The following is a 26,302-nucleotide window of genomic DNA, read 5'->3' on the forward strand; positions in this document are numbered from 1 at the left end:
TGAAAAAAAAAAGAACTAGCATGTTTCGCTAAATAATAAAACTATATGAAAGTGGATGTTTAAGTTTGCATTTAAACCTGAACAACGTGTCTAGATTTTTTGTTAGAAAGTTTATAAATTTATATTAAGCCTTATTTAACTGTGGCTAATCTGTGCTTGTGAAGGTAACGTAATAAGGTAACAACGCTAGTCTGCTAGTTCAGCTAAATCTTTACAAAAGTTTGTCTATCTTTTCCTATTTTGAGTTAACGTTCAGCTATGATCTGTAGGCGTGTTCTCCGGCATGTTCCTCATTTCCTCAGTGGGTAAAACTACTTGAATGGGTAGGAACACAGAATTCTTCTTTAATACTCCTACCAATAACAATGCATATATTATATAATGACTTCCTGTGAGAACTGTACTCATGTTTGACGCACACGAATCGAAGAGGTCGTTGGCTGAATGCGTATTACGATGTCACATGAAGCGTCTCGGCCCAAATCTGCTGAAATCTGATTGGCCCCTGGTTGGCCCCCGTTTCATCAACCGTCGACGAGAAGAGCAACCAGAGAATTTTTCACAACGATCACAGATGCAATTCCACCCCCAAACAATTGGCGGCACTCGAGCGTTTGAAAAAGGAATGACTGCCGAAATGTATTTGCACCGTACTGAATAAATTATTTTGTGTGCTTGAATGTACCCTGTACTTGGCCCCGGAATGTAACATGTGGCCCCTTAATGGGCCCTGTTACAGAAAAATCCTAGAACCGCGACTGGCGGAAATCCTGAGGTAACATTAAAAAATGTTGTTTCGATTTTGCGTAAAAGTCAAAATCGTGAAATCCTGGAAGGACGGAATGAATCCATCCAGTAAAATTAGGTGAGTACTATCACCCTGGATAATGTGTGGTGGAAAGTGGATGAGCAGGTGAAGAAAGTCAATAAGGAGTTAACGAGTAGTGTTTATTTTCATTTCGATGTTGGCAAACCTACATGTTGCTTCCTCATTCGTCCACTGCTGTGATGTTTTCACATCCATTGTTTCACTGCTGTCAGATTGAACACGAGCAGGAATACACTGCTTCCTCTCCACACTCATCTACAGTACAGGAAGATCAGTGACTGTAGCGATACACATGAGCCGCGCCGAGAGCGATCCAATCCCCGTAAGAGTTCATTAAAGAGCTGCGTCAATAAAAAAGAAAAGAAAAGAAGAAAAAAAAACAGCAACCCAGTAAAAACAGGCCAAACTTAAATTTGCTCCAAAGATGTAGCTTCTCAGTCTCACCACAGCAAACACAGGCTAGTGTGCTAAGACCTGCTGAACTACTGTAGCTACACACTCACAATATAATAACATCGCTGTGGCATCTCTCTCAAAAAAGGAAGAGACGATTAGATTCTTTCATTGCTTCTCCCTCCTCTCCCTTCTCTTTCTCTTTCTTTCTCTCTCTCTCTCTCTCTCTCTGGCTTGTTGAGCTGAAGGAGCCGGCTCACTCGCTATCCAATTCTAATGAAGTGGGTCTCACTGTGGTGGCGGTGAAAATTGCCTTTTGGTCCCTGCATGATCATGTGAGTGTGTGTGTGTGTGTGTGTATGTGCGTGTGTGTTTGTGTGTGTCCCAAACTCGTGTGGGTCAGAAGAGTGGTGTGTGTGTGTGTGTGTGTGTGTGTATGTGTGTGTGTGTGTGTGTGTGTATAAGTGTGTGTAGCCTATTATCACATTCAAATACAAGCTGTCACTGCATAAACGACACACAAAGCACAGCTGACACACTAAGCTAAACAAATATCTCACTCACACAAACATGCACAGCTTACAGTTCTACACACAAAGTTACACACAGGCATGACTCTCTGTCCTTACAGTGCAGAAATATTCACGTGAAGGAGAAGATTAAAGACGAAGAAGAAGAAGAAGAAGAAGAAGAAGAAGTAGTAGAAGAGCATGCTAGCAATTTTAGCCTTTGATTTTTTTTTTTACTTATTTATATAACATTTTATTTTCTTTTTTGGTTCAAAATTCACTGCACAATAATCCAAATCATCAACACAACAAATTTAACACATCTAATAAAAACCAATACAGAAAACAATACATCGAGTAATGCTCACCGTATGCTAACAATCAGTGAGCACTAGCTGCTTTGCTAACTTTTTGTTAACCTTTTCGCATAGCGCCACGGTGCTTCAGGAAAGTTTCAGCCACACAGTGTGTCCACATACACACACACACACACACACACACAGACTGCTGAGGGAGTCAGTGGTGTGTGAGGTGCTTCAATTAGCATAGTGCTAATATTAATGCTGCTGTGTGAGGCGAGTGAGGTGAAGTGAGGCGAAGGGAGGAGAGGCAGCACGGTTAATGGAGCAGCCAGCCTGTTAAGGGAGCTGAATTTTTGTTGCCGTCGTGGTTGAGGTAACCAGGAAAGAAGGACACGTCGCAGGAAGTGACTGTCCAAAGATTTTTTCACCATTTTTATCGGCTGTTTATCTCATGTGAAAACCAGAAATAAAAAACTACCCTAAAAATTTCTTCTTCTTCTTTAAGATAATGCTAGCTTATTTGTATCAGACAGATTTTAATCTTTTAATGTTAATTTTAAAATAATGTAAACAAAGGCTAGAGATATCATGCTAATTAGCAAGTCTAAGGTTTTTCAACATGGACCTATTCCTCCATTCACTAAACTATTGTATGATTCTGCAGAAAAACATTTGACAAAAAGCCATTAACAGTGGAGATAACATTTAACACTTCGATTCTATCGTGTGTTTTCCTTGGTGCCATATCCGAATTCAGTCACAACTCTTTCTAAGATGTATATCCATGATAATTTTAATGGTTTTTAAAAAGGGCTCCGGTTCACCTTCCAGTCAGCCCTCCATTATCCTCCAACCGCTACCACCTGGGAAAGGTTACAGCTAGTATGTACTTCTTCCAAGCCATCTTTTCAAACTGCTGCTAATGCTGTGATGAGTGTAACACACTTCTGTGTAACACAAATCTGCCATCTTCCTCATACCTAAGCCTACAGATGCCTAGAACTGACTTAACTACTCTCATATAAATATCCATCTATCCATTTTCTGTCTCGTTTATCCTACACAGCGATATAGCTAACCTGGAGTCAATCCCAAAAGACTCGCGGCACAAGCCGGGTGACACCCTGGATAGGGTTCCAACCACAACACACACACACACAAACACATACACATTCAAACACTATGGACAATTTAAAGATGCCAGTCAGAATAAAACTCTGTCTTTGTCCTGAAGGAGTTAGCCAGACTACCTAGAGGAAACCTTGAAGAAAAGCGAGAACATCTAAACTGTTCAAACACACTGCTGAGGCAGGAATCAAACCATAAATCCATAAATATACGATCTTATACTGTAAATACTCTTGATTGCTTTTATGCTTTTCTTTTAACTATTAACCCATTCTATGTCTTTGTCTGTGACGTGATCAATTGCTTGACTTTATACTGATGAATATTACATTGTATTACTACCGTATGTTTGTCGCCCATATGAGGATGAGGTTCCCCTTTGAGTCTGGTTCCTCTCAAGGTTTCTTCCTTTACCGTCTAAGGGAGATTTTCATTGCCACTGCTGCCTGAGTCACCTCAGACTTGCTCATTGTGGATAAATACATACACATTTTGAACTAAATCTATCTAATATTAATCTTGAATTTTGTATCATATTAATCTTTATATTATCCTTTTGTTCTATGTTTATGTTCTGTAAAGCAGCTTTGAACCACTCTCTCTCACTCACTCATCTTCTACCGCTTATCTGAACTACCTCGGGTCACGGGGAGCCTGTGCCTATCTCAGGCGTCATCGGGCATCAAGGCAGGATACACCCTGGACGGAGTGCCAACCCATCACATGGCACACACACACACACACACACTCATTCACTACAGACAATTTTCCAGAGATGCCAATCAACCTACCATGCATGTCTTTGGACCGGGGAGGAAACCAGAGTACCCGGAGGAAACCCCCGAGGCACCGGGAGAACATGCAAACTCCACACACACAAGGCGGAGGCGGGAATCGAACCCCCAACCCTGGAGGTGTGAGGCGAACGTGCTAACCACTAAGCCACCGTGCCCCCCAAACTGCTTTGAGACAATGTCAATTGTAAAAAGCGGCATACAAATAAACAAATTGAATTGAATTACTTTGAATATGAATCTAATCCCTTACTAAAGGTCTTAAAGGGTTAAATAACAGCTGACACACTGCGGATTAGATTTCCACATGTGGCACAGCTGCTTTATATAAAGTGCTTAGAATGAAGGATTATTCACATTGTAATATTCCTGCTTATTATTATTATTATTATTATTATTATTATTATTATTATTATTATTATTATTATTATTATTATTATTATATTTTCAGTTTAGGATAAAAATGCAAGTTCCTAAAGTCAAAGTGTGACTTTAAATCAATTTGAATGCTTTTAATTTTTTTTTTTTTCAGGATTCAAGGAAAAACAATATTACAGTTATATAATGTTTTTTTTTATTAAAAGGTAACACAGGGGGTTATTAATACTGAAGGCTGAAGTGACAAGAACACATAACACATAGAGGCATGTACTAATTAAATTCATATTATGTGTTAGGAGTTAGAATAGATTACCGTGATTAGCACTCTTTATGAAAAGCATGCATGTGTTACAAATTATTACAATTATTAACTATACACTATGCAGCATGGGAATTTGGCATATGTGGGATATTTACGCTACTGAACAAGACCAATAACGTTATTGATCAAGATATTATTACATAAGACAAAAAAGAACTCAAAAATGGCTTTATTTGGAATAAATCCAGGAGGTACGATTTATAAGGCATGCTGAATTTTAAACTGTGTAATAATCCGTCATTAAAACAGGTAGGTTTAACGACCAATATTGCTCCGATATTAATCTTTCTTCTCTGTTTATCTCTGAATACTCTTTTTTTAAACATCCAGGCTAACGAGGATGTGGTAACTGAAGAGTGTGAATGTGAATGTATAAGATAATGTGGTTGCACATTTGAATAAATTAAATATTTATTCCACCATTCGAATTAAAATTCAGTGTACAGGATCTGGGGAACACATTAGAACATTGCTAATAGGATCATTTCCATATAATGCTGTCAGGGAAAGATAGAAGGGCAAGCCCAGGTCGCTCATCACTGCTTCCTGAACGGGGAAACCTGCCCACGCCGGCTGCATGCGGAATTCCCAAAGCTTACTGAATTAAAGCTCGGTGCCGAGGGGACGCTGGAGTATGCGGCTTAGTGATGTGCTTGTCTTTTTATAAGAAGATAGAAAACTCTTCATGGAAGATTTAAATTAACAAAGAGTCATTCTAATTTTTATACAATCAATATTCTGTACTGTGTATCTACACCTCCTTTACTGAAACTGACTGAGGCAAAGGCCACACCTCCTTTACTGAAACTGACTGAGGCAAAGGCCACACCTTGTTTACTGAGACTGACTGAGGCAAAGGCCACACCTCCTTTACTGAAACTGACTGAGGCAAAGGCCACAAATCCTTTACTGAAACTGACCGAGGCAAAGGCCACACCTCCTTTACTGAGACTGACTGAGGAAAAGGCCACACCTTGTTTACTGAGACTGACTGAGGCAAAGGCCACACCTCCTTTACTGAAACTGACTGAGGCAAAGGCCACGCCTCCTTTACTGAAACTGACTGAGGCAAAGGCCACACCTCCTTTACTGAGACTGACTGAGGCAAGGGCCACACCTCCTTTACTGAAACTGACTGAGGCAAGGGCCACACCTCCTTTACTGAAACTGACTGAGGCAAAGGCCACACCTCCTTTACTGAAACTGACTGAGGCAAAGGCCACGCCTCCTTTACTGAGACTGACTGAGGAAAAGGCCACAACTCCTTTATTGAGACTGACTGAGGCAAAGGCCACGCCTCCTTTACTGAGACTGACTGAGGAAAAGGCCACAACTCATTTATTAAGACTGACTAAGGCAAAGGCCACGCCTCCTTTATTGAGACTGACTGAGGCAAAGGCCACGCCTCCTTTACTGAGACTGACTGAGGAAAAGGCCACAACTCCTTTACTGAGACTGACTGAGGAAAAGGCCACAACTCCTTTATTGAGACTGACTGAGGCAAAGGCCACAACTCCTTTATTGAGACTGACTGAGGCAAAGGCCACACCTCCTTTACTGAAACTGACTGAGGAAAAGGCCACACCTCCTTTACTGAAACTGACTGAGGCAAGGGCCACACCTCCTTTACTGAAACTGACTGAGGCAAAGGCCACACCTCCTTTACTGAAACTGACTGAGGCAAAGGCCACGCCTCCTTTACTGAGACTGACTGAGGAAAAGGCCACAACTCCTTTATTAAGACTGACTAAGGCAAAGGCCACGCCTCCTTTATTGAGACTGACTGAGGCAAAGGCCACGCCTCCTTTACTGAGACTGACTGAGGAAAAGGCCACGACTCCTTTACTGAAACTGACTGAGGCAAAGGCCACACCTCCTTTACTGAAACTGACTGAGGCAAAGGCCACGCCTCCTTTACTGAGACTGACTGAGGAAAAGGCCACAACTCCTTTACTGAAACTGACTGAGGCAAAGGCCACGCCTCCTTTACTGAGACTGACTGAGGAAAAGGCCACACCTCCTTTACTGAAACTGACTGAGGCAAGGGCCACACCTCCTTTACTGAAACTGACTGAGGCAAAGGCCACACCTCCTTTACTGAAACTGACTGAGGCAAAGGCCACGCCTCCTTTACTGAGACTGACTGAGGAAAAGGCCACAACTCCTTTATTAAGACTGACTAAGGCAAAGGCCACGCCTCCTTTATTGAGACTGACTGAGGCAAAGGCCACGCCTCCTTTACTGAGACTGACTGAGGAAAAGGCCACAACTCCTTTACTGAGACTGACTGAGGAAAAGGCCACAACTCCTTTACTGAGACTGACTGAGGCAAAGGCCATGCCTCCATTACTGAGATTGACTGAGGCAAAGGCCACGCCTCCTTTACTGAAACTGACTGAGGAAAAGGCCACACCTCCTTTACTGAAACTGACTGAGGCAAGGGCCACACCTCCTTTACTGAAACTGACTGAGGCAAAGGCCACACCTCCTTTACTGAAACTGACTGAGGCAAAGGCCACGCCTCCTTTACTGAGACTGACTGAGGAAAAGGCCACAACTCCTTTATTAAGACTGACTAAGGCAAAGGCCACGCCTCCTTTATTGAGACTGACTGAGGCAAAGGCCACGCCTCCTTTACTGAGACTGACTGAGGAAAAGGCCACAACTCCTTTACTGAGACTGACTGAGGAAAAGGCCACACCTCCTTTACTGAAACTGACTGAGGCAAAGGCCACACCTCCTTTACTGAAACTGACTGAGGCAAAGGCCACGCCTCCTTTACTGAGACTGACTGAGGAAAAGGCCACAACTCCTTTATTAAGACTGACTGAGGCAAAGGCCACGCCTCCTTTACTGAGACTGACTGAGGAAAAGGCCAAGCCTCCTTCATCCAGGCTGACTGAGGCAAAGACTAACACAGACTAACAGACCCAAGCCAAGCCTCCTCACACAGACTAACAGACACAAGCCACGCCTCCTCACACAGACTAACTGACACAAGCCACGCCTCCTTCACTGGAACTGAATCACACAAAGGTCTCATTTTCATTACTTGGAGGGATACGCAGGCTACACAAACCACACCTCTTCCAATAAACTGACACCCAGGCCACTCCTCCTCCTTAAGACTAAAGACCCACATGCAATTTCTCCTTGCTGAAATGGCTTCCATCTTATATTAAAAATGTGTCAATCATTATTTATTACCATTGATCAGACATCGATCAGAGATGTTTAAGACAGATGGCTGCATCAAAGCGGTTTTGTCATCTCATGTCTTCATCCCAGCTCACCTCATTGCAATCTTCCTAACATTAGCTCACAATATTCTTCTATCTTATGCCTCAGTTTTGGATGCGATCACACCAGGGCTGTCATACAATACCCTCTTGTCTGTCTCCCCAAAGACAAAAGGGTAATGAAAATCTGTGTGCTCAAACTTCTTTTTAAAGCAATATGCCCTGATGTGAGCCACAAACATGGACGATGAGCAGGAGCAACATTTACACTGTAGACATAAAGAAAATAAATATCTTCATTTTGTGATGTGGAATTGCAGCAATCAGATCATCTTAGGAATGGTCCATTTAGAGTTATAATTAATCCCTAGATAATTTACTCTATGTCTTAAATGTCATTTCTAACCATGTCTCATTATTACTATTACTATTTTTTTGCATTATGTGTGTAACAAAAAAGTGGAGGATTTTATTTTGCACATAATCTCATCATTTGTATCACATTATGATCAGAAAGCGCTAAAATCCTGAGGTATAAAAGGTCTTTATTTATTTACATAAAGTGACATAGCATGTCACTTTCTCTCAGGACTACTGTATCAGCTCGACCAATCAGAGGCCAGGAAACGGTCTTTTATATTCTTCGGACTAATCCAGGGCTCATTCCATTTAATGGGCAATTTCAGGCATAACCACCGAGACAGTCAACAGGACATGTGCGTGTGTGTGTGTGTGTGTGTGTCTGTGTGTGTGTGTTATAATCTCATCTGCAAATAAGTCGTCAGTCTTTGTTGGATGAAATTAACGCTGTGTTGAGAATCATTTATTATTAATCATCGCTGGCACGAGCCGCTTTAGAGAGACGGCCCTTAAAAGGTCTTCTGCCTTCAAACCCTGACAAAAAAACCTTCAGAATCAAAGTGCAGCAAAATTTCAGAGAAATCTCTTTGTGTTTCCCTCAAAGCAAGACTGTGATCTTGATTGTGATGATATTATGCTTTGGCTTGTAAGTGTTTTGAAAACATGTCAGTTTTCCGCAGAGATGTTTCACTCTGAGAGAGAGAGAGAGAGAGAGAGATAGACAGAGAGAGAGAGTGAAAGAGAGAGAGAGAGTGAGAGAGAGAGAGAGAGAGAGAGTGAAAGAGAGAGAGAGAGAGAGAGAGAGAGAGAGAGAGAGAGAGAGAGAGAGGGAGAGAGAGGGAGATAGAGACAGTGAAATAGAGAGAGGGAGAAAGAGACAGTGAAAGAGAGAGAGAGAGAGAGAGAGAGAGAGAGAGAGAGAGAGAGAGAGAGGGAGAGAGACTCAGGGACATTCTGTTAGAGGAAAATAATCAACAGCGAGAGAGAGAGAGAGAGAGAGAGAGAGAGAGAGAGAGAGAGAGAGAGAGAGAGAGAGAGAGAGAGAGAGAGAGAGAGAGAGAGAGAGAGAGAGAGAGAGAGAGAGAGAGAGAGGGAGAAAGAGACAGTGAAAGAGAGAGAGAGAGAGAGGGAGAGAGAGAGACAGTGAAAGAGAGAGAGAGAGGGAGAGAGAGGGAGAAAGAGACAGTGAAAGAGAAAGAGAGAGAGAGAGAGAGAGAAAGAATGAATGAATGAATGAATGAATGAATGAATGAATGAAAGAAAGAAAGAAAAGATAATAGAGTATAAGAAAGAAGGTCAGAGCAGTTAAGAACACAGAGCACAGAGTAGTTAAGAACAGATCAACACATCTAAAAGAAACTCCATGCTTATCTAGACCGACATATATTTATCTCATTTACACTGCTGAGCAATTGAAGGTTAAGGGCCTTGCTCAGGGGCCCAGGAGTGGCAGCTTGGTGACACTGGGGTTCAAACTCACACCCTTCCAAACAGTAGTCCAACAACTTAACCACTGAGCTATCACATCCCCTGTCTGTAGGTCTTGAGATGGAACAGATTTTAAGTACTGTATAAATTTCTGGTGTTTAACTCAAGAACCCAAATGAAACACTGCATTCCTGATCCTAGTGCCATGAAAAAAAAGAAGAAGAAGAAGAAGAAGAAGAAGAAGAAGTGTGGAGAGAAAAGATGTGAGCTGTGCTGTATTGTGTCATCATGCAGAGACAGAAGCGTCAGGCTGGATTTTTTATGACTCGTGTGCTGGCAGGCTGCGATGCCAAACACAGCAGTGTAGTGGCCAGGCTCAAAGTCACTAGGCAGAGGTTTGGGACACAGCCAGCACAGCCAGGGCAGAGCACTACAGGGGCATCAAGAGCTGCCAAGAGAGATGCCAAGTTCTGAAAAACTCCAGTATTGAGCCTTTTGGAAACCACCACCCACATATCCTACCTCAGGTCTTTGGCGAGAAAGAAAGAGAGATTGATTATAAATATTGATATGCAAGTCATTCAGGGTGTATTTTTCCTTCACGCTGCTGCTCTTTACAGCGTTCAGATTCTCTCTAATGCCGAGTGGACAAACTATTCGACTTATAGAGTTGAACTTTTATTGCAAAAAAAGACTCTTTCATCTGCTGAAATCCCAAACGAATATAGATGCGAGAGCTGTCAATCATGTGGCTGTCAGGAGCAAGTGGCTGTGGTGGAAACAAGGAAAATAGAGAGATGTGAGAAGCGTCTGGAGGAATGACTGGAATGATGGAATGAAAGGTTGGGGAGATGAATGAATAGCGGATTGTCTTTTATGCACAGGAGCAGCGCTACTTGTTCCTGAGGTTTTATTTTTGCTCTTCTTATTCTAACAAATGTTTAAGTCATTTTTCTGCAGGAGCGGTTTTGCCCTCGTCCTTCTACAGAAATAAACGACAGACGGATCTGAAGGCAGGATTTCTGCTCGGGCTCTGATTGGCTGATCCTCATCGCTGTTAATTCCTTGTATGTTTTTGGACATATTCAAAAAATATCAATAACGCTTAAAAATAATACTATTGGAACGAAGGATGGATGGAAGAGATAAAATAATAGATAAATGATCGAATAGATGGATTTTATGGAAAGAAAGAAAGAAAGAAAGAAAGAAAGAAAGAAAGAAAGAAAATCAAAGAAACACACCGAAAGATGGACAAAAATTGAAAGAAAGAAAGAAAGAAAGAAACGAAGAAAGAAAGAAAGAAAGAAAGAAAGAAAGAAAGAAAGAAAGAAAGAAACGAAGAAAGAAAGAAAGAAAGAAAGAAAGAAAGAAAGAAAGAAAGAAAGAAAGAAAGAAACGAAGAAAGAAAGAAAGAAAGAAAGAAAGAAAGAAAGAAAGAAAATCAAAGAAACACACCGAAAGATGGACAAAAATTGAAAGAAAGAAAGAAAGAAAGAAAGAAAGAAAGAAAGAAACGAAGAAAGAAAGAAACGAAGAAAGAAAGAAAGAAAGAAAGAAAGAAAGAAAGAAAGAAAGAAAGAAAGAAACGAAGAAAGAAAGAAAGAAAGAAAGAAAGAAAGAAACGAAGAAAGAAAGAAAGAAAGAAAGAAAAAAAGAAAGAAAAAAGAAAGAAAATCAAAGAAACACACTGAAAGATGGACAAAAATTGAAAGAAAGAAAGAAAGAAAGAAAGAAAGAAAGAAAGAAAGAAAGAAAGAAAGAAAGAAAAACAATAATTATCAGAAAGAAAGAAAGAAAGAAAGAAAGAAAGAAAGAAAGAAAGAAAGAAAGAAAAACAATAATTATCAGAAAGAAAGAAAGAAAGAAAGAAAGAAAGAAATGAAAGGTTTTGAGGCTGAACTGTCATTTTAATGTTACTGTTACATGCTTAAAAATATCGGCGCCTCTGCAGAAGCTCACAGTGTGTGAAGGTGGCGAATATGAAGCCTCACACTACACGAGCTCTCAGTGTGTGTCATGTTTCACCTGCTTGGGGGCGGAGCTGAGTGAAGATATAAATCACAGCAGAATCATGTACGTGTGTGTGTGTGTGTGTGTGTGTGTGTGTCTGTGTGTGTGTTATAGCTAGCTATTTATCAGTTAAATCAGTTAATCAGCTGAGCAGTAAAGAGTTAAGAGAGTTATAAAAAAAATATGATTGAGAACCTTTGATTTGGATTTATGTAAAATAAAAGTCCTAAAGTTTGTATTTTATCCCTCTCCTAATAACAAATCTGTAGTAAACTTTAATAAGTATTGCTGTGACCCTTATAACCTGTCCAAAGCTGCAAACGGGAGGATAACAACAAAACTTAGCCCGGAGCAAACGGAACGAGACGTTCGTGACAGCAGAAATGTATCACAGCACAATAAACTGATAATATTTTTAAACAACATGGCTGTTCTATCTGCGTGACCCTGAAGCGGAATATAGCAGTGAAACGAGAGCTCTACTCAACACGACTGGAAGAAAAGTCTGTCGTGCGTCGCTGACAATGACGACGGCTCGCGGCCAATAAGAAGGAGCGGGCACGAAGTCGCTAACACATGTCCGCTTCATTACAGAATAACCTTGTGCTTTTTTCATAAAGACGGTCATGACGGTAAATACTCCGAGCTTCGTTTCAGGGGATCGATAGAAAATTCTGTGTAGCTGAAGATACACTGTATAAGAGACGCGTGACGTTTACAGAAACCGCAGCCACATAGAAATAAAGGATTGAGGACTGTATTTCGTTTCATATCGCACAAGCGAGAGTGCACTTGTACTGAATACTGAATACCATCACAGCTGGGATTTGGTGTAAGTCCTTTAACTGTGCCATTTAATTACAGATACTGCTTCTATAAAACAGTTTGATGAACACAAATTTAACACTGAGTGGTATTTCCGACAGGGGGGCACGGTGGCTTAGTGGTTAGCACGTTCGCCTCACACCTCCAGGGTTGGGGGTTCGATTCCCGCCTCCGCCTTGTGTGTGTGGAGTTTGCATGTTCTCCCCGTGCCTCGGGGTTTCCTCCGGGTACTCCGGTTTCCTCCCCTGGTCCAAAGACATGCATGGTAGGTTGATTGGCATCTCTGGAAAAATTGTCCGTAGTGTGTGATTGCACGAGTGAATGAGAGTGTGTGTGTGTGTGTGTGTGCCCTGCGATGGGTTGGCACTCCGTCCAGGGTGTATCCTGCCTTGATGCCCGATAACGCCTGAGATAGGCACAGGGTCCCCGTGACCCGAGGTAGTTCGGATAAGCGGTAGAAAGTGAATGAATGAATGAATGGTATTTCCGACGCTGTTTCTGCTCGGCAGGCACTTCTTTCCAGGGATTTCAGAACAGCGTAACAGATATTGCGTCATCTGGTGGGCGTGGCCTGTTTGATAATCTTACCCTAACCCTAACCGTAACCGTAGTTTTTGGTTGTTTATTTGTTTTCTAAATTAAATCTACCTGTATGACTGTTTTGTCCTTCGTAGTTTGCTTTTTTTTTTTTTTTTTTGAAAGAGGGCGTTTTACCAAGACCACCGGAAACACGCCCACTTTACGTCGTGGTAACGAAAACCCTGGAATTTAGCGAATGCCGTTTCTGCTCCACTTTACAGCACGTTGACTAGCTGGCTAACTCACGGCGTTAATGCATTAGATAAAATTCCACTGGCTCCGCCCCTAAAACCATGCGATGATTGTAAACTCATTAGCCGTAATGATGATTTACTTCTCACTGTTATGGGTGATTGGAGAAAGAAAGAAAGAAAGAAAGAAAGAAAGAAAGAAAGAAAGAAAGAAAGAAAATCAAATAAACTCTCTGAAAGATGGACACAAATTTTAAGAAAGAAAAAAAAAATTATACTTAGCTCTAAGAAAGAAAGAAAGAAAGAAAGAAAGAAAGAAAGAAAGAAAGAAAGAAAGAAAGAAAGAAAAAAAATCAAATAAACACTCTGAAAGATGGACACAAATTGTAAGAGAGAAAAAAAATTATACTTAGCTCCAAGAAAGAAAGAAAGAAAGAAAGAAAGAAAGAAAGAACTTGAGGCTTCATTTTAACATCAATATTACTGTTTAACATCCCTATCTCTCTCTCTCTCTCTCTCTCTCTCCTTCTCTCTCTCTCTCTCTCTCTCTCTCTCTCTCTCTCTCTCTCTCTCTCTCTATCTCTCTTGCTCTCTCTCTCTCTCTCTCTCTCTCTATCTCTCTCACTCTCTCTCTCTCTCTCCTTCTCTCTCTCGCTCTCTCACTCTCTCTCTCTCTCCTTCTCTCTCTCTCTCTCCTTCTCTCTCTCTCTCTCTCTCTCTCTCTCTCTCTCTCTCTCTATCTCTCTTGCTCTCTCTCTCTCTCTCTCTCTCTCTCTCTCGCCTTCTCTCTCGCTCTCTCACTCTCTCTCTCTCCTTCTCTCTCTCTCTCTCTCTCCTTCTCTCTCGCTCTCTCACTCTCTCTCTCTCTCCTTCTCTCTCGCTCTCTCACTCTCTCTCTCTCTCCTTCTCTCTCTCTCCTTCTCTCTCTCTCTCTCTCTCTCTCTCTCTCTCTCTCTCTCTCTCTCTCTCTCTCTCTGTCTGTCTGACAGTGTGAATGTTTTTTTTTTGAGAAAGTAAAGGATAATAAAACTCAGGGTGAGTTGACATGTAAACAGCCCCCTGCACTGCAGACACGGCAGCATGCACAAAGAAAACGGATGTTTTGTCTAGACTTAATTAGCCTGGCCGGTGGGGCGCTGCTCTGACCTAAAGGCTGCTGTGGACTTTGAAGAGGAAAAGAAGTGAGAAAAAAAAAAGAAATCAATTTGACCTCATTCAATTAGCTGTGGCCTGCGGAAAAGGAGATCAGCTTCCTCAAATTACTGCAGATCATCGTTTAATCAGTGACCCGTGTGTTTTACTATTACTCTCTTCATCCCTCCATCTGTATCAGGATGGAACAGCAACTGCTGATTATACTTCATCTCACATGCTCTTCTCCATCACTCCATCACTCCATCATTCCATCACTCCATTACTCCATCATTCCATCACTCCATCATTCCATCACTCCATTACTCCATTACTCCATCATTCCATCACTCCATTACTCCATTACTCCATCATTCCATCACTCCATTACTCCATCACTCCATTACTCCATCATTCTATTAGTCCATAACTCCATCAATCCAACACTCAATCATTCTATCATACCATGACTCCATCAGTCCATCATACTATGACTCCATCAGTCCATCAGACCATGACTCCATCAGTCCATCATACCATGACTCCATCAGTACTTCATACCATGACTCCATCAGTCCATCATGCCATGACTCCATCAGTCCATCATACCATGACTCCATCAGTCCATCATACCATGACTCCATCAGTCCATCATACCATTACTCTATCAGTCTATCAGTCCATCATACCATGACTCCATCAGTCCATCATACCATGACTCTATCAGTCCATCAGACCATGACTCCATCAGTCCATCATACCATGACTCCATCAGTCCATCATACCATGACTCTATCAGTCCATCAGTCCATCATACCATGACTCCATCAGTCTATCATACCATTACTCTATCAGTCCATCATACCATGACTCCATCAGTCTATCATACCATTACTCTATCAGTCCATCATACCATGACTCCATCAGTCCATCATACCATGACTCCATCAGTGCATCTGTCCATCGGTCCATCAGTCCATCATACCATGACTCCATCACTCCATCATACCATGACTCCATCACTCCATCAGTCAATGGTTCTGAAATCACACCTGGTATTAAACTGGAACCACATCTGGATATATAATTGGAAATGCTTATAAAACCAAATCTGGTTCTAAACTAGAACCACATCCGAATCTAACGTGGGAACGGTTCTGAAACCGCATTTAGATATAAACTGGAAACGGTTCTGGTTCTAAAACCTCATATGTGCTCTTTCTGTCTTGTCATATCAGAGTCAGTAAACCGTCTGAGATCAATAATCAAAAAGTTTGGTAGCAGCAGTGCCTCAGCGTGAGCTCTGTTTTAATTATACAGTTTCAGTGGCAGCATGTAACACACACACACACACACACACACACACACACACACACACTTTTACAGTACACCACATTACAAGACATCTTTCAAAGAGATTTCACTGCATCTTTCCAGCCACGTATTCAACAAACCCTAAACATATTTACAGTCGTGTGTGATAGGTTTCTGGTTCCAGCGAAAGCCGAGAACGTTAATACGAAACATCTTAATGAATTCCGATAGGCTAGAGGTGTGAGACGGAAATTCAATTACCTCCGAGCCTCTCTGATTAAGGGCATGGCGACATCTATTAACACAGCCATGTTCTTCATCACTGAAGAGCGAATCTTTAATAGAAAACATGTCAAATGTATCAATCACATAATGAATTGGGAATGCAGCTCTGAAAATATCCGTCGCTCATTTATTTTAGCAACTCTAAACCCCGTAGTCAGGGTTGTGGTGGATCTGGAGGTTATCCCGGGAACGCTGCACGAGATGAGATGGAATACACGTCTATAAGCCACTACAGATATATTCATTCACAACAAGGGGCAATTCAGCATAGCAGGAAAAAGGAAAATTAGCCAGAATTTATAGTAAAACATAACTGCCAAAGCACATGTCTTCTTTCCAAATTTCAGGACTCCTGCAGTGTTTTTCCTTCTTATTTCCAAGAAACTTTCTTCAACAGAAAATGGAGGTACAGCTACTGTACAGCGACAGCCTGTCACTGCAATATCTGGCTCGTTGTTGAGCGTGCAGATGTTTCAGAAGGATCTCAAAGGTGCACTCGCACCTTCCCAGATGTGTGGACAAATTCAAGGAGCGTGAAGCTCTTCAAACGTTCCGCTCGTATGGAGAAGATCTGAGAAGACCTGTCTCATTTTATTCCCATTGATTGGGTTGTTGTTCATCAACCTTTGTCTCTAGCTCATGATTTTGTGTCCAGTCGGACTGTTTTATGGATCCTACCTCCTGCTGTATGACACACTTCAGCCGAGACACGACGGGGATGATGCTAGACACGCAAAAGCTATACGTGACTGTACATCACATCACATCTCATAGATCAGATCAGATCAGATCAGGGAGTTGATCCTGTTCTCTAAATGTCTACAATTTGGCACAAATTTTCAAATTTTATCAAAATTTCCAAATATTCCAAACGATATATGAAATATTATGGAAAAAAAAAACATCTAAATGATTTAGTCTGAATTCACAATAATCGCTGAGCACGTGCAGTGGGAGTTTTGCAAGAGCATGTGTTATATCCGAAGGCAGTAATCACCAATTTCCGTGTTTAACCCAGGCACTCGTCTGGAGAGTCACACTGCGATTTTGCATCACTCACCTCGACAAGTAATGATAGTGGTGTGGCTCTGAGAGTGACGGCTCGGGGAAAAAATACACTTTCAGGGAAGGAGGTTAGACCACAGCTTTGTGTAAAACACTAGACAGGGAAAGCAGCCAAAGCTGTAGTTACCCTGAAACCAGGTTTGACTTGATACAATAGAAGGTATGATTAGTGTGTGTGTGTGTGTGTGTGTGAGAGAGAGAGAGAGAGAGAGAGAGAGAGAGAGAGAGAGAGAGAGAGAGAAATAGAGATAGAGAAAACGTACAGAAAATCACTGAAAAACTGAACACTGATTCATTGATAAAATGGATATTTTTATTTAGTGTCTACAAACATACATGATTTAACATTAATAAATGCTATTCTTTTTTATCCATTTATAGTTACCATTACTTTTGTGCTAGCTTCACTCGCATTATAGCGGCTCTAACCAGTCCTTCCATTCTTTAATAATTAAGAAATAAATTTGAATTGTAATAAAGAAAAATGCAAAAAAAGTTTGACACTGGAGATTCTTTCCAAAAACATTATCCTTTTTAATTAAGACCAATTTACAGAGACGTTTACTGTATCATTCATTCATTCATTCATCTTCTACCGCTTATCCGAACTACCTCGGGTCACGGGGAGCCTGTGCCTATCTCAGGCGTCATCGGGCATCAAGGCAGGATACACCCTGGACGGAGTGCCAACCCATCACAGGGCACACACACACATAACTCTCATTCAATCACGCAATCACACACTACGGACAGTTTTCCAGAGATGCCAATCAACCTACCATGCATGTCTTGGGACCGGAGGAGGAAACCGGAGTACCCGGAGGAAACCCCCGAGGCACGGGGAGAACATGCAAACTCCACACACACAAGGTGGAGGCGGGAATCGAACCCCGACCCTGGAGGTGTGAGGCGAACGTGCTAACCACTAAGCCACCGTGCCCCCCCCCACGTTTACTGTATCAACTATTCAAAAAATTATTGTTACCCCTACATAATTTGGAGGGTCCACCATACAAGCTTGAAAAAGTGTTACTATGGAAACCGTAAAATGACAAATCGATACACTGCTGGTTATAGAAAACGAATCATTAATTTCCGAACAACCGGAATTGAGAATTCAACAACATTTTTCCATAAAATTAAAAAAAGAATAAGAATAATTATAAATCACAAATCTTGGAAATTTCCTCGAAGAACAACTACAGAAACTCAAGGAAACCTGAAACAGGAATAAAACGATACACTACTGTCAGCTTTTTAAAGACGTCCATCAATTGCTATTCCAGGTGTTAAGGTTAAAATGTTGGAAAGAGATAGATAGAGAGAGAGAGAGAGAGAGAGAGAGAGAGAGAGAGAGAGAGAGGCAGAGAGAGAGAAAGAGAGAGAGAGAGAGAGAAAATTACAGAGGTTTGGTGAAGGAAATGCTACAAGCAGCTGCTTCCTGTTCTTCTCATGTCCACTGGGTTTCTCTCCGGTGAGACTAGGTGTGTTATTATTCAGTAATAGGAGACCTTGTGGAACAGATGTTATGGAGTCAAGAATCCATAAAAAAGGAACCAGTAAAATGTTCTGCCCTGTAATCTGTCCAGTTCAAACACATCGACTAAACAGCGCTGGACTCGGCAGGATGGAAATGTGTGCTTGTTTTTCATCCCGTATTTCTTTTCCTCCGGCACCCTAAGACGCGCCGTACCGATTTACTACCAGTGAATTTGTTACCTATGTGTTGTAAAACTTTATGAACAACAAGGTGACGTAAACAAACATAAATAAAATAAATAATGCAAAGGTGGTCATAAATTATGTTTAAAACATCTGTAAAGGATAGTTGGGGAAACATCGTTGTTACTACGTAATTGTTGCTAATCACAAACTGAATAATAGAGGTTATTGAATTTATTATTGAGTCTGTACACTTCTGAGTGCCTATACTGTATATTCTAAGATGCTTTTCTGCTCACCACATTTGTAAAGAGAAGCTATTAGAGTCATTTATTTGAGTTCATCTTGAACCGGTTCAGCCAACCAGTCTACGCTGCCTTCTCTCATCTGCTGCAGTATTGTGGGTTCTTTTTAAAAATAAATAAAAAAATAAATCGCCTCCGCCTTGTGTGTGTGGAGTTTGCATGTTCTCCCCGTGCCTCGGGGGTTTCCTCCGGGTACTCCGGTTTCCTCCTCCGGTTTCCTCCAAAGACATGCATGGTAGGTTGATTGGCGTCTCTGGAAAATTGTCCGTAGTGTGTGATTGTGTGAGTGAATGAGAGTGTGTGTGCGCCCTGCGATGGGTTGGCACTCCGTCCAGGGTGTATCCTGCCTTGATGCCCGATGACGCCTGAGATAGGCACAGGCTCCCCGTGACCCGAGGTAGTTCGGATAAGCGGTAGAAAATGAATAAATAAATGAATGAATGAATAAATAAATCAGGTAAATACATATTAAGTCATTGGCAAGTTCATATAATTAAATGTGTGTGAGACATCACTGTTGCCACTCAGGAGCCAAACTAAACACCTGTAGTTTAACGTGGCGGTACTTAATAGAGAGCAATAAAATATTTTAGTGTGTGTGTGTGTGTGTGTGTGTGTGTGTGTGTGTGTGTGTGTGTGTGTGTGTGTGTGTATGTGTGTGTGACATTGTGGTAACATCTGGCAGGTCCACATTAGGAAAAAGTGCTTTTATAACAACTAGAGCTTGAATAAGCACAGAAAGACAATTGTGTGTGTGTGTGTGTGTGTGTGTGTGTGTGTGTGTTCCATTGTAAAGAGCCAAAAGGTACAGCAGGACAAAGTGTAAACTAACAATGTACAGAAGAGCTATTGTCAGAACCTCTCTTTAGAACAGCAGCACCACTAAAAAAGGAGGTGTATTTTAGGTACTCCATTAGCACACAAGACAAGGTGTTGATGCACTCCACAGGACTTAAAATATGCCTTTCTGTAGTAAGTTTCTTTCAAAATGAAGGTCCAAATGAATTATCTTTCACTCAAGGTGTTCTTAGAATGTTTCCAGATGAAGATTTCAGCTTGTGCCTCATAAACAAGCCACCAGGGGAGAGTTTCTATCCACTTCTCCTTTAGGGACTTAGTACTGTTTCTAGTTCCTAGTGTTTGAGGAAAAATAAAACAATTGGGTTATTATTTAAAGCAGGTTGCTAGAAGTCATTGGTCGAAGTCAGGTAGGTATATATTTATTCACCAGAGCCTTATTGGACTCTTGATTCTGATTGGGCAGGATGTCTTGATTGGATTTTAATAGCTTTTTTAATCTCTGACAGGAGTTCCAGCTGCAAGACCAATGACATTTTCATATTACTGCTGTTGTTAATGTTATTGTTTCTATAGCAACAAATGGATTAAATGTTGTGTGAGTTGTGTTTTCTGTCAGGAGGCATTTACTGAACTTTTATGGAGTGAGTCTCCAGTGTAAGCGTTCTGTAACAGACAAAAATAAAGCTCTAATGGAAGGTTGGGGTACCATCAAGGTCCATGTTGGTCACTTGGGTCACGGGCTTAACTCAACCGGAGGTCTTGTACAGGTATCACATGCGAATTAAGCTGCTATACCGTGCTATAAGTGGTAGCGGGAACGTATCGCTGTAACTGTAAATGGATAAAAAGTACTATGCATTGATAGTGTTGAGGTAAAAGCTAAAGGTAAAGATAAAATGAATAAAACAACAACACCTTGTGACCAGTCAGAGTTGTGAACAAGATGTTAACAATAAGATGAAGGTTCCAGAGATGGAGATGAGAAAGTAAGAAAAACAGGAAGTGAAATATGTTTCAGTGAAGTGTGAGTCAACAGTCAGTACAGTATCCTTGTGTGAGGGTTCAGCTGCCTCTTTTACACAGCTCAAGGATTCAAGAAGGATTGTCAACTCTTTCTATCTCCATCTCTGTCGCTATCTTTATTGGTCTGTTTCATTGGTCCTGAATGTACGCATCTTGTGTATCGGTCATGATGAGCCCTTGAAAAAGTGAAAACATGACACGTTTTTTGTTTTGTCTTAAAGCAGCCAGTACAGCAACACAGACAAAACACATTCAAAGAAATGAGACCACACAGCAGCAAACTGGCAGGCGATTCTGACCTCTCACTGACCTTTAGCGAGACTAGTTTTCCTTTCCTTCTTCCTCCTTTTTAAATGCGCTACTCCGTTTTTCCCCCCCTCTTGTAGCCTAGACATGGGAGGCATGTAGCCTAACACGTATGCCTTCTACCCAGCATTTTGGAGAATAACCACGGACTAGATCCAAGATCAACAGCTATAAAGTGCTTTAATGCTTTTTGTTAAATGCTTTACAGCAGCGGAGAAAGATTGATGATGACACAATTGTTTTTAGGTACACCGGATGGATTCGCTCTATGTCTGGATTAAAACAGAACAGAATAGAAGCTTTTATTTTGTCTCATATACATTACAGCACAGTGTCATGGCGCGGGACAGAAACGGACCCAAACGCAGGATAGCAAAACAAACGGGGTTTTAATAACAAAGGGAACACTAAACAACACATGGACTAAAGACAGGACAAGACAACAGTAGATTCCGCGTTGCACGCGGCAAAGCGGCACAGTTAAATACACAGGGTAATCACAATAGGAAACAGGTGTGTAGACAGGGAGGAGCAGACGAGGGCGAGGCAGACACGTGATGAAGAACGTAAACAGATGCACGTGGCCAAAGTCCGGGTTGAGTCCTGACACACAGTGTAAAGCTTTTTTTTTTTTTAACATATCCCAACTTTGGAAGTCGGTGTGAAAGCACAGGGTCAGCAGTAAGGCTGGTACTGGTGCTTAAACCCTGATCTTCCAATCAACAACCCATAGCCTTAACCGCTTGAGCCACTACTGCACCACTATTAGTATTTGTACTTGATCCTGTGGTAAGGCTAATAATAAAAAAAAATCACAGGCTTCCACGGTGGGCTAGTTTATACAAATTCGAATTAACGTTCTGGATTTGTTGTTTATTTAACTCGCCACGCAAGCCATCGTCCAGCCGAGAGGCACCGCGTGAAAGAAAACGTGAGCCAATTATAATTAATAAGTCACTATTATTTACAGCTCATGTGGGTGTTACACACAATCACAAATGGCATTTACAAATCTGGACTGAGTGAATGTGACAATTACGTGTTACTACGCTGGATTTTGGTGGATACTCGGCTCGCCGCCCACTTCTCCAGACCAAAATAATTGATCACAGAAACAGATTTGCTCCAAAATTAGTCAGAGGATACAACTGTCTCTTTTAATTCTGACTAATGCCACGATTTGAGATGTCTTTTTATATTACGATTTGTCTCACTGCACATGAATCGACAATCGACTGTGCCGTAATGTAAGAAAATACAACGGAGAGCATCTAAAGATAGACCTACGATTGATGACAATGACTACATCCTGCTTAGGATATCATTCAGTGTGATGATGGAAATGAATAAATAAAAATCTCAGGATCATTTTCATCATGGAATTATAAAATGTGAACTTGTAGTACGGTTTTTTTTCTGTCCACTGGGATGCATGTAGGTGTGTTCAGGTATAACCAAACACCCTTAAGTTGAGTCAAAATCCAAGCCCCATATATCAGATCGGCAGGGCGGCTTCGGGAGAGAAAGAGCAATATAAACGCTAGGGAAGTGAATTCGAATCACAAAAATAAATAAATAAATAAATAAAAAACAACACGTGGCCTGGTGAGCTCCTGAACACATGACGATCTGGTCTATAGAACAGTGACCATCTTGAAAAATCAGCATCACCGTCCAGCCTTTTCATCCGACCAGTACTAGGTTGTCAGTTGCAAAGCTGTCTTTCTCCACCCAGTCCTGCCTCCTTCCTTCTCAGATTCAGATCTTTTGCACTAGGCGTTCCTATGGAAACTCAGAGCCGTTCCCCTTCTCCTGGGCGTTTTCCTCCTTTATTGGCTGCTCAGGAGTCAGGCGCTCGTGCTCAGAATAGACTGATCCATCCCTATACTCCCAACCCTGGATTCGCATGTACACACACACACACACACACACACACATACATACCTCTGGACACACACAGCACCACGACATGACAACGACGCCGCTCAGCAGTGTAGCGTAGAACACAACATGAATCCAAAAGTCAATCACACAGATACAAAATTCATAAACATACCAATCTGCATTTTGTAGCATAGCGTTAATACAGAGTACGATAACATCACAGATCTATCAGAGATTTTTTTTTTTTTTTATTAAATCTATTGCTAGTAACACTAGATTTGTTTTGGAGAGAATGTTTTCCATGATTTCGATTTCTACAAACGTTTACTTCGGGAAGCTCCTTGCTTAGGAGCCCTTGGTCTCCTGAGAAAAAAAACCTCCTTATACAGTAAGAGCCACTGTAAGGAACCAAAAGAGAACCCATCATCTACTGTGTGAAACCAAAGAGTATGATGACGGTAATTAGCTAGTTGAGTAATAGCCGCCCGCACCTTATATTTTTATATTTTCAGCTGTTCGTTCACTGCTTACCGACTGTTGTTAACATACCACTTCTACCTCAGTTTCAGTCTAGCTTGCAGCGTTTTAGCAAACACGCTAGCATTCCTGGGACATTTCTTATTGCCAAATTATGTAGCTGGAGGGTTCTCATAAAGCAACCACTGATAGGCGTACGTTTTATCGCGTGTTGTTTTCTAGAAATTTCCAAATCTTATTTAGCGTACAGGTCTCACAAAAAAAAGTATCAATTATTCTGCAGTTAGCTAGCATGACAGAAATTAGCTATGCTAGTTCGCTTGTTCTTGCTGACTTATCTAAATTTTTGCTCATGTAAAGTTTTCAGTTAAATTATAATCACTTTCATTGTTGTTCATGTTTTTTTACCACATAAGCTGTTCAGCAAGTTCAAAAACTAGTCCCTCTTAATCCAGTGGTGTTAGCATTTTTTTCAGTAATTATGTAGCTTTGTAGAAGCCAACATTCTGTTTTTCTATTTAAGCTTAGACAAAGCCACTTTCGAGCCACATGAACCAAATTCGGATATGTTGTAGACCCTGGTCTGAAGTTTGTTGCTATGACTTTTCTAGGCGATCCGAGTACCGGTACTTCCGGTACCGGGTCTCAAATTGGCCTTTTTTTCCATAGACTCCCATTATAAACTTTGGAGGTTTATAACTCGGCAAGCTTTCGAACTATCTACACCAAACTCGGCCAGCTCCTTTAGGGTGATACTCTGAACAAAGTTTTAAATTGGTGTACCGACTGGCCTTTCGGTTGTCCCGCAGCCCCGCCCCCAAAATATGCAAAATCAAAAAACTTTTTACAACATGGACATGTGACATATCAAAACACTCAGCCCAATGAGGGGAACTTCCTCAAGAGTATTCAGATGATGTCACATGCTTGTCTGCACTTGCCTCCAAATGTTTTGGCACCCTAGCTTTGTCCACTTGCTTCTAAAATAACACTGTCCCTTATGTCCACTCGCCTCCATAAAGCACCAGCCTTTGCGAATACTTTCTTCATCAAAGCTAACATCAAAGTTTGTCGCGATTAACTTTACAAATCTAGTTCAACATTGTTTATGTATCTTTCTAATAGAAAGTGAGAGTTTTTCCCATCAAAAACCTTCCCTGATTCCCAGAATGAATCTTTTTATGTGTTAATGATTTTTAACATTTTTCAGAGCTAATAGCTAAAAGAAAGCTTTCCTCACAATCCTAGAGGAAAACTACATGTTTTTTTCATCATTACTGATCCTTTCACACTTCTACGTATGAAACTCGGTTCCTGTTTTCTCCAATGTGTTTTCAGTATACTATGTACTGTGGGTGCATTAGAATTTCGTATTAAATGCTCATTCTTATTAGCATTTCTTATGATTGTTCACACACATGGATGCTCATTGGTCATCTGGAGCCTATCCCAGGAACACCCTGAATGCCAGTCTATTGCAGGAGCTCTACACACACTCATTCACACTTAGGGATAATTTTGAGTCATCGATACACGTGCGTGTTTTTGGTAGATGAGGAAGAACCCTGAGGAAACTAACTTGGACACTGTTAGAGCATATGAAACTCAACACAGCTCAGAGAAGTCAGCAAAATTCTGAATTAAATCTGAGTCAACAAAATTACCACCTGTACCATCGTGCCTAGGTTTATTTATTTGTTTTTATTTTTAGGAAGAAGAAAAATGATCAGTCGAATTTCAAGCTTTAAATGAGTAAAATTTTTAAATAATCGTACCTTAATTTTATGACATCAAATCTAAAAAGGATATATTAATGTTTTTTTTATATATATTTTTTTGATGTTTTATGATAGACGGACAGACAAAAATCTATAGATAGATAGATAGATAGATAGATAGATGGATAGATAGATAGATAGATAGATAGATAGATAGATAGATAGATAGATAGATAGATAGATATCTTTTTAAGTTTTTATAAACTTCGTCTATTTGTATGCATCTCTCTTTCACAGACAGCTACAGGCTCTGCCCAGAATAATCTTCTGAATTATATGGCAGAACCTTCCAGATCCCAGTGCGAGAGCTGTGGGTGAATGATAAATGCCCGGCTTCGTGAAGAAGGCAGAATTCGTTTGAACAGCTTCAGCACATCCTCTCTTCTTATCTAATAAATCTAACCCCTCCCTGTCGTTCAGAAACCCTCTGATTACTTTATCATGTTGCAGCATGCCTCTTGTTCTGCCCCTTAACATGCAGGATCATAAACAGAGAATGAAGGCTAACACATTCGGAGCTGGCCGATCGATCGCACGCAGCAAGGGTCTGACCAGCACCATTGTAACAGGCCCGTCTTCACGTACAGGCCAAGCGTCTGAAACCGAATACCTCATTCTCTCTCAGCACTCATACTCATACACACACGCTGAAGCTTAATACTACATAATCCAATCCTTTCTTCATTTCTGTCAACTGCTGAGAGAGCTTCTGGTCCCTTACGTTGGAGGACAGCAGCACAGTGTAACAAAGAGACATGCAGATACCAAGGACTTGTGAACAGGTCACCTTTCACAAGTGTTTTATTCTCACAATGAATTAATTAATTAATTATGCTACCGTAAAGTGGAAAACAGAATGCATAAGAGTCAAACATTATGGTAGTAATTGAGTGTTTGTGTCTTCCTCTTCCCTTAGACAAAAATCACAGGTTAGCCGAAAACCTTTTGGATGCAAACAGTGTATACAAGTAAAAGTGG

At 41.1% G+C, this 26,302-nt stretch overlaps 1 protein-coding gene across 2 annotated transcripts in view; it reads right to left on the bottom strand.

Annotated features, from left to right (window-relative positions):
• Positions 1-26,302, bottom strand: part of LOC132855952 (A disintegrin and metalloproteinase with thrombospondin motifs 2-like) — a 151,597-nt gene that overhangs the window by 69,834 nt on the left and 55,461 nt on the right. The window lies entirely within an intron of this gene.

This window comes from Tachysurus vachellii, chromosome 13, assembly GCF_030014155.1.
Source record: "Tachysurus vachellii isolate PV-2020 chromosome 13, HZAU_Pvac_v1, whole genome shotgun sequence".
In the NCBI taxonomy this organism is placed as follows: Eukaryota; Metazoa; Chordata; class Actinopteri; order Siluriformes; family Bagridae; genus Tachysurus; species Tachysurus vachellii.